Below are 13057 nucleotides of genomic sequence, written 5' to 3' on the forward strand. Positions count from 1 at the left end.
GTAGTTGCTGGGATTTATAGTTCACCTACAATTAATGAGCGTTCTAAACTCCACCAATGATGTAATTGAACCAAACGTGGCATACAGGACTCCGATGGCCAACTGTGAACTCAAACACTGTGGACTCAAACAATGATGGATCTAGACCAAACTTGGCACGAATATTCCACAAATATTCCATGATGGAGTTTGGGGGGAATAGACCTTGAAAATTGGGAGTTGTAGTTGCCTATAATCAAAGAGCATTCTGAACCCCACCAATAACAGAATTGGGGGGACTTCCCACACAGCATCCCCATGACCAACAGAAAATACTTAAGGCCATTCACTCCACCTCCCTTCACCAGGGCAAGAAAACGTAATCAAAGCCCTCCTGACAAAGAGCCATTCAGCCATAGATATAGATAGATAGATATGAATCACACACACACAGATATAGTATCATAGATTTGAAAGGGACCCCTAAAAAAGGACAATTACATGTTGCCTGTTCCAGGGTAGGCAAACCAGACAATCTCCACATCAACACTGACAAAGACACAGCAAGAAATACTGTTTACCCACAAACATAAACAAATTACATATATTAAAAACTAACTCTTTCTAATTACTTTAATTTCCAGATCACCAGATGGCCACAGGAACACGTGGCAGGGGACAACTAGTATTTCATAATTTGAAGGTTCAATTTCTTGATATCAAAATTGTTATGTAGGTCTGACTACAGGGAGCACAACTTCCTTGCTATAGCAGCTCTATTGACTACTAGTTTGTGCTGGTTATAATTTGCAAAGCTGCATATGGTTTAAGCCCAGTATAATAAACTGCACTTTCTATATGAATGTGCCCAGGCCCTAACATCTTCGGGAAAGGGATTTTAGTCTCACATGCATGTCTGGTAGGGACATGAGGCAAGTCCTCCTTAGTGACTGCCCCTCCGAAGGCTAAAATGACTCTTGATCTTCTTGTGTTGGCAGGCATTTTTTTTTTATTGTGACAGTCTTTCAAAAGCTCACTATTTTTAAAGAAAGGGTTTTTGATAGGACCATGTACAGCTTTTAACTGTGCTGTTGTCAAACTTTACTTAAGATTTTTAACTGAATGTTTTAAATTGTTTCTAATGTGATTGAAAGCATATAATTTACTGTTAACCTTTTGTATATTTTAGGTATACTTATATTTTTGCTATATTTTATCTGTTTTAAAGGGTTTTTTTGCGGTGGGGGGATTTGGGATCCAAATCAAACACTTTGTTTTCTCTTTATCATCATTGTCTTAAGTTTTCAAAATATTTTGCAAACATTGAACCAATGAAAGATCAACAAGCATTATGAAAGAAATTCACAAACATTACCCTTGAGACAATCATTTTGATGCACATCTCCATGAAGATTACTGGTTGCAGGTATACCATACTGATCTGTCTGGATACATCTTTATATGCACATGGGCCTGTACATGAGATGTTGAACTAGAAGTAAACCATAATTTGTGGTTTGTTTGACTTTTATCACACACACTCTTTACATCAGAAGTGACTCTTCCAATGTTGTTGAAGACTACACCCATTACTCGTCACCATTGCCTGCACACGCTAAGACATGTCCTGTGATCCATGTTACCCAGCACACTCCGCATATCATTCACCTAGAACTACCAGAACAAGAGTTGGTTACATGCTGCAAGTCGCTTCTGGTGTGAAAGAATCGGCCGTCTGCAAAGACGTTGCCCAAGGGAAGCCCAGATGTGTCATGATCCTGCGGGGGGGGGGGGGTCTCTCCTATTTAGCAGAGAAGGCTAAACGATCTTGTAAAACCACTTTTCTCATTATTCTAAAGCACTGAGCTCTGTCAGTTAAAATAGTGTCAAACTGGCCACAGTGGTGCACACTCTTGTTACATCCCGAATAGATTACTGCAACGCGCTCTACATGGGGTTGCCTTTGAAGACTGTTCGGAAACTTAAACTAGTCCAACGGGCGGCACCTAGACTTCTCACTGGAGCATCATACAGACAGCATATCACCCCTCTGTTATGTCAGCTCCACTGGCTGCCGATTCAGTTCCGAGCACAATTCAAAGTGCTGGTCTTGACCTATAAAACCCTATACGGCACCTGTCCGAATGTATCTCCTTCTACGTCCCGCCTAGGAATTTAAGATCTTCTGGAGGGGCCCTGCTCTCGGCCCCGCCCTTGTCACAGATGAGATTGGTGGGGATGAAGGACAGGGCCTTCTCGGTGGTGGCCCCCCGCCTGTGGAATTCACTCCCCAGGGAAATTAGATCATCGTCATCCCTCCTCTCTTTCAGAAGGAAATTAAAAACATGGATATGGGACCAGGACTTTGGGTAATCTGGCAGACTGACAAGGACAATGACGACTAAAGCTTTGGAAACGGAATATGATAAGCGGAATGAATTTATTAATTACGGACTTGGCAAAACGATGGCCACCAGGCTGGCTTTTTATTGTATTAATGTAATGTTTTAACTGTTTATAATTATCATTACTATGTATTTTATTATGTTGAATTGTAGGCATCAAACGTATGCCGGTTGGAAGCCGCCCTGAGTCCCCCTTAGGGGGTTGAGAAGGGCGGGATAGAAGTACCCAAAATAAATAAATAAATAATATCTTTTTTATTTCAGACATGCAAGTTTATGGCAAAGGACCTGCTGAAAGGACTGGCATCAGACCCTAATGCACAGTCCAAGAAAATGTCAGCTAGCCTTCCCCTATCTGCAGAAATGTCCAGATCTGGCAGGAGGAAAGTTGAACACTTCTCCTTACTACCATTTTCTTCCCTTTCTGATCTATTAGTCCAGTTTGCCTCTCAGTAGAACTGCCTCAGGTTCCATTCCCTCTCGGAGATATAATCTAAGGGCATTAAAGTCTGGCCAGAAATATTTTGGGAGGAAAATAATGAATGTCAGTACTCCTTCCTGAGAAGAGTTTTGCAACCTTTCCCTCAGAAACAGAACGGACCGTGGACTTTCAGGAAAAAATCAAAGGCTACCTTTCCAAAGGGAGTATTTTCCTGCTCTTGTCTCTGAAGCCAACAGAACTGGAGAGATTTCAGAAAGGTAGCGATGTGTTTCGGCAGAACAAAAAAAGAAGAATAGGAATAAGAAGAGTGAGGAGAAGGAAAGGGAGAGGCAGAAAAAAGGGAATATTATGTAACATTATGACTAACAGCCTTAATTTGTAATCATATGTTTGTAATTATATATTAGATAATAGCACTGTTGCCTGACTCATGTTGGTGGGATGACATAAATCCAATTGATTTAATGGGGTCTATCCTACTCAGGAAGGAGCCTCAGGTGGCGAAGTGGGTTAAAGCACTGACCTGCTGAACTTGCTGACCGAAAGGTCACAGGTTCAAATTCAGAATGTGGTGTGAGCTCCCACTGTTAGCCCCAGCTTCTGCCAATCTAGCAGTTCAAAAACATGCAAATGTGAATAGATCAATAGGTACCGCTCCGGCAGGAAGGTAACAATGATCCATGCAGTCATGCTGGCCACATGACCTTGGAGGTGTCTACAGACAATGCTGGCTCTTCAGCTTAGAAATGGAGATGAGCACCAACCCCCAGAATCGGACACAACTGGACTTAATGTCAAGGGAAAACATTTACCTTTACTATCCTACTCAGGACTCAGGGCAACATGACTTGGTCTGTGCTATTGTAATAAATTGACTTATAATGGGAGGAAAAATGTATTATCTTCAGGGTATTGCCCCCAGACCTGTGGTTTTCAGGGACAGTTGCAGCAACTCCAGTTAGTTTCTCCTAATGACTGTGATTCTAAATTAATTAAAAAATAGTCCTCTCATAATATAGATGACTATATTATAAGGTTCACCTACATTGCAGAATTGATACACTTGGGGACCAGAGAATCGAAACTGATTATATGGCAATGTAGAAAGGACCACAGACACATAAGCTGTAACCATTAACATGTTCTGATCCTCATGTCCATCAGTAAAATGTCAAGTCTTTGGCCTAAAATCATCTCCTGAAACGTGCAATGCAGCCCAATTCAGTTCTCCAGTTTGTGCTTGTTAACAGAGCTTTCTGAATATAATAGTCATTTGATGCATTTGGCATAGTTGGCTTACCTATATCCTGTCTGCAAATAAGATCAAACTAAATGTGTGGTTGTAATATACTGTAGATAGTGTATTTTTCAGGAACTCCGCTGAATTGCCTTTTTCCTTTTCTTTGGCAAGTGTTTGCTCTGGAACATAACACCAAGCAGGTAAATAAACAACTTCAATATTTCTTCCATACTTAAAAGGAAGAGGAGATTTTCAAGTTTCCAGTTTCTAATGTAATAATAATAATAATAATAATAATAATAATTAAAAAAACTTTATTTGTACCCCGCTACTCCCCAAGGGACTCGGTGCGGCTTACATGAGGCCAAGCCCACAATACATTAATAAACAAAAGCAATAACAATAATCAATACAAAACAGTTAAAATAGCTCAAAAACATACATACAGCAGTTTGGATGGTGGGATTATAAAACAACCTCAGCATCATGGCAATATGGAAAAGGTATCACACTTTCAGCTGGTTGGAAAGGTTTTTTCCACAAATACTTGCTTTTTAAGGTGTTCAGGGTAATTTCTTCATAAACACTGGGGTTTCACTTCAGGTAACTGACCAATAAGAAAAATCCTTAGATATTTACTTGACTACCTTGGACTGTTTCTACATGGGCTTTGTAATTGCTGCAGGGAGTCCACATGATATACAGCTGGTCTCTCAACAGAAATGTGGTTCCAGCCATTAATCTGGTGCAAGGTGAACTGCACTTTACTCTAGAGTTTCTATGAAGCTTGGGGTGATCCCAGTATTTTTTGAGGTGTGGGCAACTGGATCATGTTGGATCTAGCCCAGTCCAGTATCCACATGTCAAGAGACACACCTGTTTTGCCAGGAACAAGCAGCTGCCTGGCAAAGCCTTGCTGGTGCCAAATTGGTTACAGGAACATCCAGAAGTGAACATATCACACCTATCCTAAAGTTATTCCACTGGCTGCCAATTAGTTTCCAGGCAAAGTACAAAGTGTTGGTTTCGACCTTTAAAGCCCTCATGGACTTCTTGGACTTCTGGATTCTTCTCCAACTGTGTAAATGTTTTGGGAAAACACTGACATGGACTTTGTGCTTTGGGAAGGAGCTGCACAAAGCCAGCTGGGTCGACACATTTTGTCTTCTAGAGAACGTGATCAAAGCCTCTTGATCCCCACCAGAGTATAAACACAGGCACAAAGAATACGAAACAGTGAAGTAAAATATAATGCAAATGAGAAAATTGTAGCCCCAATTTAATTGTTCAGTTTGCTATGGTGCCCCCGGTGTCACAATGGGTTAAACCGCTGAGTTGCTAAACTTGTTGACCGAAAGGTCGCAGGTTCGAATCCGGGGAGCTGTGTGAGCTTCCGCTGTCAGCCCCAGCTTCTGCCAACTTCGCAGTTCAAAAACATGCAAATGTGGGTAGATGAATAGGTACCACTCTGGCGGGAAGGTAATGGTGCCCCATGCAGTCATGCTGGCCACATGATATTGGAGGTGTCTATGGACAACGCCGGCTCTTCAACTTAGAAATGGAGAAAATGAACACCACCACCCCAGAATTGGACACGACTGGACTTAATGTCAGAGGAAAATCTTTACCTTTTATGGTTATGTTCTTCACTGAACAGTTAAGACATATATGAGGTAGGGATAAAACACTTTGAGCCAGTCTTGTATCCTATATCATTAATGGTTACAGGAAAAGTAAAAAAGACATTTTGACATAGTGAATAAATGAAATAGAATTCATTGTCAAGTAATGGCCATCGGTATAACACAAAACCATGTAGGATCTGTTTCTCGTTTTGCTTAACATCCAGCATGGAGAAGAATTCTGGGGGCATTTTGATAGCTAAATTAGACCATTGCCCTTTGTGGTTTGTGGCAATAAATCTCTCATTATGGACATGTTGTTCCCCAATGCTCAGTTGATGATATGCCGAAAGGCATCTGCATGGCCATTGCAAGGGTGAGAGAGAAGGAACAGATGGCCTTTTAACTTGATCCAGTTGTGCTCTGATGCCCATGAGACTGTTTTCTTTCCCCCTGTATTAGTCTCCACACAGAAAAATAAACAATCTTCTAATATGTTTTCAGTCCTTTCTTGTAAACCAGTGGTTCTCAACCTGTGGGTCCCCAGATGTTTTGGTCTTCAACTCCCAGAAATCCTAACAGCTGGTAAACTGGCTGGGATTTCTAGGAGTTGTAGGCCAAAACACCTGGGGACCCACAGGTTGAGAACCACTGGTTTAAACCAAAGAAAGGACCAAAGCAATTATTTAAGCAATACTTTGTTTGATGTAGTATGGCACTGAACAACTTCTTACTTATATTTTATTCTGGTATTGCTTGATCACCTTGATCTCATTCCACCACCACCCCACTTCCTACCTGTGAGATTGTCATTTGATTCGCTGCTAGGGACATTCTTTTCTCCAAGTCAGAAATGACTTCAGTGACATTATTTGACTCTCTTACCTGCTGTGCTTCTTCAGGCTTCATAGTCCCTCTCAGGCTGATATGGGCGGGATACAAATGTTGTAAATAAATAGTAAATAGTAATTGTCTGGCTCTTCTAGCAATTCGAGCTAGGGATCCACAGTCTGCATATGCACTAGGGATGGGCAACTTGGAAAAAACCCGTGCCATTTTTGGTCCTGATTTTAGCTACACCCCTGTTCTGTTTACCAGGAAATTCCCAACATCGGGAGTGGGGTTCTGTTTTTGTTTCGGTAAGATTTGGTTCATTGGCGTCAATGGGGAAAGTGTAGAGGCTTTTTTCTTCATTATTTTTAAGAATATCAACATGAAACTCACCTTACTTGTAGGCCACATATACAATTGCAAGCCTGCCAAGTTTCAGAGTGTTTCATCAATCCACTGATTTTTGAGAAATTTTTAAAGTTTTTACCATTACATTTACCAGAGAAGATTCACTATCCCACTGACACGAAAGCAATCAGCCTCTACTGTAGGCAAGTAATTTGTTTGGTATCAAGCATTTAAAAGTATGCAACCCCATGGTGTAGTGCAAGAGTCCTCAAACTTTTAAAGAAGAAGACCGGTTTATGATTCCTCAGACTGCTGATGGCCCAGACTATAGCTGGAAAAAAAACATGAATAATTCCTATGCACACTGCACATGTCTTACTTGTAGTGCAAAAAAGCATGAAAGAACAATGCAATATTTATTTATGTACTTTTAGTTACAGTATTTATATTCCTCCCTTCTCACCCCACAGGGGACTCAGGGCGGATTACAATACACATATACACATGGCAAACATTCAATGCCATAGACATGCAACATATATAGACAGATACAGAGGCAATTTAACATTCCAGCTTCATGAGGGTATACTCGATTCTGGTCATAGGGGAGTTTCCGCTTTACCATTCACTTGTGACACCGAGTCCTTCCTCATTCTTACACACACTGCTGGAAGGTTTTATGGCGTTGCAAATTAGCTAAATTAGCCTCCCTGCATAAGGTGATACCTAAATTTCCTACTGGATAGATGCAACTATCTTTCAGGCTGCATAGGTCAACAGCAAGCTAGACTATTAATGGTTGGGACTCACTCTGACCGGGACTGGCTTCGAACTCATTCAGTAGTAGTGATTTAACACAGCTGAAAACGGTTTTAACCAACACAAACTTACTAGTATTTCAATTAGAAGTGTGGGCTTGCTTTTGGTTGATGAGATAGTCAAGTTAATTAGGATTGTTGTTGTTATGTGCTTTCAGGTAGTTTCAGATTTAGGGCAATCTTAAGTGTAAAGTTTAGGGCAGGGGCCAGGTAAATGACCTTGGCGGACCTTAGTATGGGGACTTCTAGTGTAGTGGTTTGAATGTTGTTCACTCTGAAGAACAGGGTTGAAATCTAGGTTCTTGTGGGTTTTTTCGGGCTATAGAGCCATGTTCTAGAGGCATTTCTCCTGACGTTTCGCCTGCATCTATGGCAAGCATCCTCAGAGGTAGAGGTCTGTTGGAATTAGGACAATGGGTTTATATATGTCTGTGGAATGGCTGGGGTGGGGCAAGGAGCTCTTCCCTGCTGCAGTTAGGTTGAAATCCCTGCACAGCAATGAAAAGCATTTGCAACCTCATCAGAGAGGGCAATTTAAGTGTCCTAGGATGCTTCCATGGAAGTCCAATGATGGATGGGAATGCTGTGCGTCCCACAATGTCGCTGGACTTCTGGAGGAGGCCTTACCCACAACTGGAGTGGAAGTGCCGTATGATGCATCCTTTCCTACACGGGAGCCTGCCCATGTTGGGCCGGCTCCGATGGAGCCAGAGCGGATCCTTGGTGCTTGGGTGCACAGTGCTCCCCACGTGTAATGGGGGAAGTATTCCCAAGAGGGACCTGTTTGTGGGGCGATGGATTCACCCTGCTACCCCTCCTTTTTGTCAGCAAAGCCAGTCGAAAGGGCCTTTGTGATAAGGTCATAAATGACCCTGTGGCAAGTCTCATACTTGTAAGTTCAGAAAACTGTGCAACAGGGTTGCCATAAGACAGGAAAAACATGAAGGGACACAATAACAATATAATGGCTTGGGGTGCTATTGCGTAACTGAAAGAGAAGGCAAGGTTTTCTTTCTGTTTTCAGTATATAGACTTGGTTAACACAATACATTAAGTAAGGATTTTTAGAAACCTTGCCTTACTGGTTGCAATGACTGAAATCCTGATACAGTGCTTCAGCTTTCCTGCTCAACAAACTTCGCTCCATAGTTTGTGTCATCTGAAAACACAAACCTAAAGCAAATGATGGATTCTCTATGTGCTGTTGTTGCTTTTTTTTTCATGTCTGGAGTGACTTGAGAAACTGCAAGTTGCTTCTGGTGTGAGAGAATTGGCCAAGAGCAAAAGGCCACTGGACACCAAAAAGTAATACAGTTATATAATCATAAAGATGTATATCATATCTATGCTATGGTACTCCAGCATTCAATGTACTAGCAGCTTGTACAAAGTACTTACTTACTTAGGCGATCCCTCGTTGGACGAGTAGGATAGTCTTCCATGATCAGGTCATACATCAGGGAGCAGGGACAGATAATGACATAAATGACACCTTTGGTGATGCATGTAGCAAAATGTTGCAGTTATTTATTTATTTCATATCAAAAGCATTGCATAAATTAGTATAAAACCAATGCAAATAGGAGTGCAGGTGGCTAAATACCTTTTGACCAAAAATGGGCAACAGCAATGGCATTGTCTGTAGCCTCCAACAATTCTTCCTCTGTACATGAGGCAGGGCATAGTGGACAAGCATACAGATGCGGAGTTGTCTGTTCTGCTCCACAGTCACATAAGGTGTGGGATTCTTTTAGGTATTCATTTTGCCAGGTTGTCTTTTGTCCTGCCCACTCCACTTCTGAGCCTGTTCAGGGACTTCCAAGTTGCCCATTTTAATGTTGCAGTTGATAAATACTCTTAGTTTGGGCATTTTGAAAAACCTTAGTTTGACTAAATTGCGGACATATGGCACAATGGTGACAAGGAAAATTTCCTACTAAATTAGGTCTAATCCTGATTTGAGAATTATGGTTAATATCTGGTACTCTCAAGGGTTTAACCCATTGCTCCACCAGGGGCTCCTGTTGTGTGACTTCAAGTTATTTCTGACCTGTGGCAATAGGTTTTGCTTGGCATGATTTGTTCAGAGACGGGTTGCTCCTGTCTGTTTGTATTGCATGATTTGAATCCCCATGGTTTTTTTAGCCACTCAAGTGGAAGCAATCAAGTAGCCTTTACTAGCACTCTGCTTGCCCAAGTAAGGCAGGGTTTCTACAAATCTTGCAGTTGCATATCTTGTTGCAGTGACATACACATGCAATTCCCAAGTGATGAAATCTAGATTTTCAAATCTTGGCAGTCCTTTGCATATCGGAAAACAAAACCACTTGCAGCTGATTAGTTAAGACTGATTCATTCCTTTCCACACCTGTAGAACTGCCTTACACAATCTTCTGTGTCTCCTTCCTGAATCACAACAGGATAAAGTTATGCGGTGCTAGCCACTCAAGTGTAGGAAAGCAGATATTACTGATCTAGGAGACTCCAATTTCTGTACCTATAGACCAGGCATGGGCAAACTTCAGGCCTCCAGGTGTTTTGGACTTCAACTCCCACAATTCCTAACAGCTGGCTGTTAGGAATTGTGGGAGTTGAAGTCCAAAACACCTGGAGGGCTGAAGTTTGCCCATGCCCGCTATAAACACATATTCTTCTGTAGACTTCTGGTACAGTTTTTACAAGGAATGTGGTGAATGACTGGATCACATGTTTGAAGCTGATATGGTGCAATTACAGCAGGATAAATTCCATCTCTGGATAGAGATTTCTGCTCGATATTGTGGATTATTTCTTTTCATTGATAGGAAAAACTCATCTATGAATCCAATAGTGTAATTGTTTTTACTCTCTTCCTTGTGCGATAATGACCTTCCACTGCAGTCCCCATATTTCAAAGCAAAGTAAGATCTTACGAGAACCCTAAAGCTGTGTGACTGCACAATAGCAGCAAAACAGGTGAGAAAGGGGAAATAGAAAAAATACAATATACCTGGGAAAATATGAGTAAGAAGTGAGGACCTGCAGAAGATTGACGATGATGATGATGATGATGATGATGATGATGATGATGATGATGATAACTTTATTTATATTCCACTCTATCTCCCCAGGGACTCAGGGCAGGTTCCAAACATAAAAGGCAAACATTCAATGCCCGAATACAACAACAATACATCCATACTAACAAAATTTAAACAACCCAACATATAAACATGAATTATAACTTAACAAACTAAAATTAAATAAAAAAACACAGCCTGTTATAACAGAAATTTGCACGAACGAAGTGTAAAGTGATCATATCAATGGTATGTTCCCATCTTCTTAAAGAACATGATTGTGACGAAACAGACTGGTGCAATAAAATTCAAAATCTGTATGCAAGGGCATGGAGAAAAGAGAACCAGTTGAATATATAAATTATAGAATATTATTCTTCCAGAAGGTCATGAGAGAAGGGGCAGATCTGATCTAATTAGGAAGGGAGTTCCACAGCCAAGGGGCCACCGTTGAGAAGGCCCTGTCTCTCGTTCCCACCAGAAAATGTCTGCTTGGTACATTACAATGCATCTGCAATGGCACTAAGCTTTTGGCATGAACACAATCATAACTGGACACTTTTTGCTTTGTTTAGACTTCATTCTAGACACCATTGTGATGCAAATGTGCACATATATGCTCATGGGTGAGTGTGTTATGTGCTTCATATGAGAGAGAGTCTTAAAATGCTGCTAGGAACTTTGCCACATAAAGCATTATGGATCTACCACTTGCTGTGTGTGTTAACAAGACAAACAGGTTGAACCGTCTGTCTGCCAACAATTTCATCCTCTTCTATTTGCTTTGCAAGCAATGATTGAGAATGGCTTTACATTCCAAGTCTCCCTTTTGTGCACACCCTCCTCAGTGTTTGCTTTTCTCCTCGCAAAGATGTTTACAAAGATTCGTTTTTTTACAGTGTCAGAAATGGTCCAATCAGAAGACAAGACGGACTGGGGGCTCCCTCAGGGATGCCAGCATGAGAGAGAAATTGCATTGCAGGAACCTTTCTCTGAGCTTAGCTGAAATGAAGGGGGAGCTACTATGTATTCATTTTTTTAAAAAAAAAATTAAGGAATAGGCATATCAAAGAAGCAAGCCAAAATGATCCAAAATCGTTCAAAAGTGTGGCTGAGATAGTGACAATTTTGATTTCTGATAGTTCAGTGTACACAAACTTTACTTCAGGAAGAAAATCATTTTGAAATATTGCATAAAATTACCTTCAGGCTCTGTGTATATAAGGAATATGAAATGCAAATTAATTTAATGGTGAGATGTGGGTTCCAATTTCAAAATACCTCATTATATAAATATAAGGCAAAGGTTTCTCCTCAACATTAAGTCTAGTTGAGACCGACGCTGTGGCCAAAGAGCAGGCATTGTCTGTGTACGCCTCTGAGATCATGTGGCTGGCATGATTCATGGAGTGCCATTACCTTCCTGCAGAAACGATACCTATTAATCTTCTCACATTTGCATGTTTTTGAACTGCTAGGTTGGCAGAAGCTGAGCCGAACAACAGGAGCTCAACCCATCCCATGGATTCTAACCGCCGACCTTCCAATCAGCAAGTTCAGCACCTTAGCAAGTTCAAGCCGCTGCGCCACCACGACCCCTGTTATATAAATATAGGTATTCCAAAATCTGGGAACGGGGGGAATCCAACATCCCAAACATTTTTGGTCTCATGCATTTCAGATAAGAAAAGGTCAACCTATACTACTTCAAAAGAAGAAATTAATTGGAAGAGGTTATCATAATTGAAGATTAAAGTAAAAGGATGCTTCCAATTATGTAACACATTAAATTGCATAGATAATGCTTGCAAGGTATTTCAGATGTATGGTAGCATTTATGGACGGAAAAAATTAAAATTCTACCTCATTTTAGTATCATTTTGACTACTATGTAGTATCATTTTGACTACTATGGTAGGTTAAGTATTTGCAACTAAAATAGTGAATTCCAGCTATCACTTCTACTAGGGATGCATCTCGTTGCTTATGTAGTCGTACTAGTGAAAATCTGATAGATATATATGACAGCAATTACCAGATATTATCATTTTAGAAACAAGAGGCTTATTTCTGAGAATAATAATAATAATAATAATAATAATAATACATACTTTTATTTCTTACCTGCCTCTCCTCGTGGCTCGAGGTAGGTGCCTTGAAGGCTATTTCTTATTCAAAAGGTCAAAAAAGCCAACGTGATGGCAAATAACAAAAACTAAACTCTAAATCATTGGTTCCCAACTGTGGTCCATGGACCACCAGTGGTCTGCAAGAATGAAAATATGGTCTGCGGCCTCACCATTACTACACTGT

The sequence above is a fragment of the Anolis sagrei genome, chromosome 2 (assembly GCF_037176765.1).
Source record: "Anolis sagrei isolate rAnoSag1 chromosome 2, rAnoSag1.mat, whole genome shotgun sequence".
NCBI classification, from domain to species: domain Eukaryota; kingdom Metazoa; phylum Chordata; class Lepidosauria; order Squamata; family Dactyloidae; genus Anolis; species Anolis sagrei.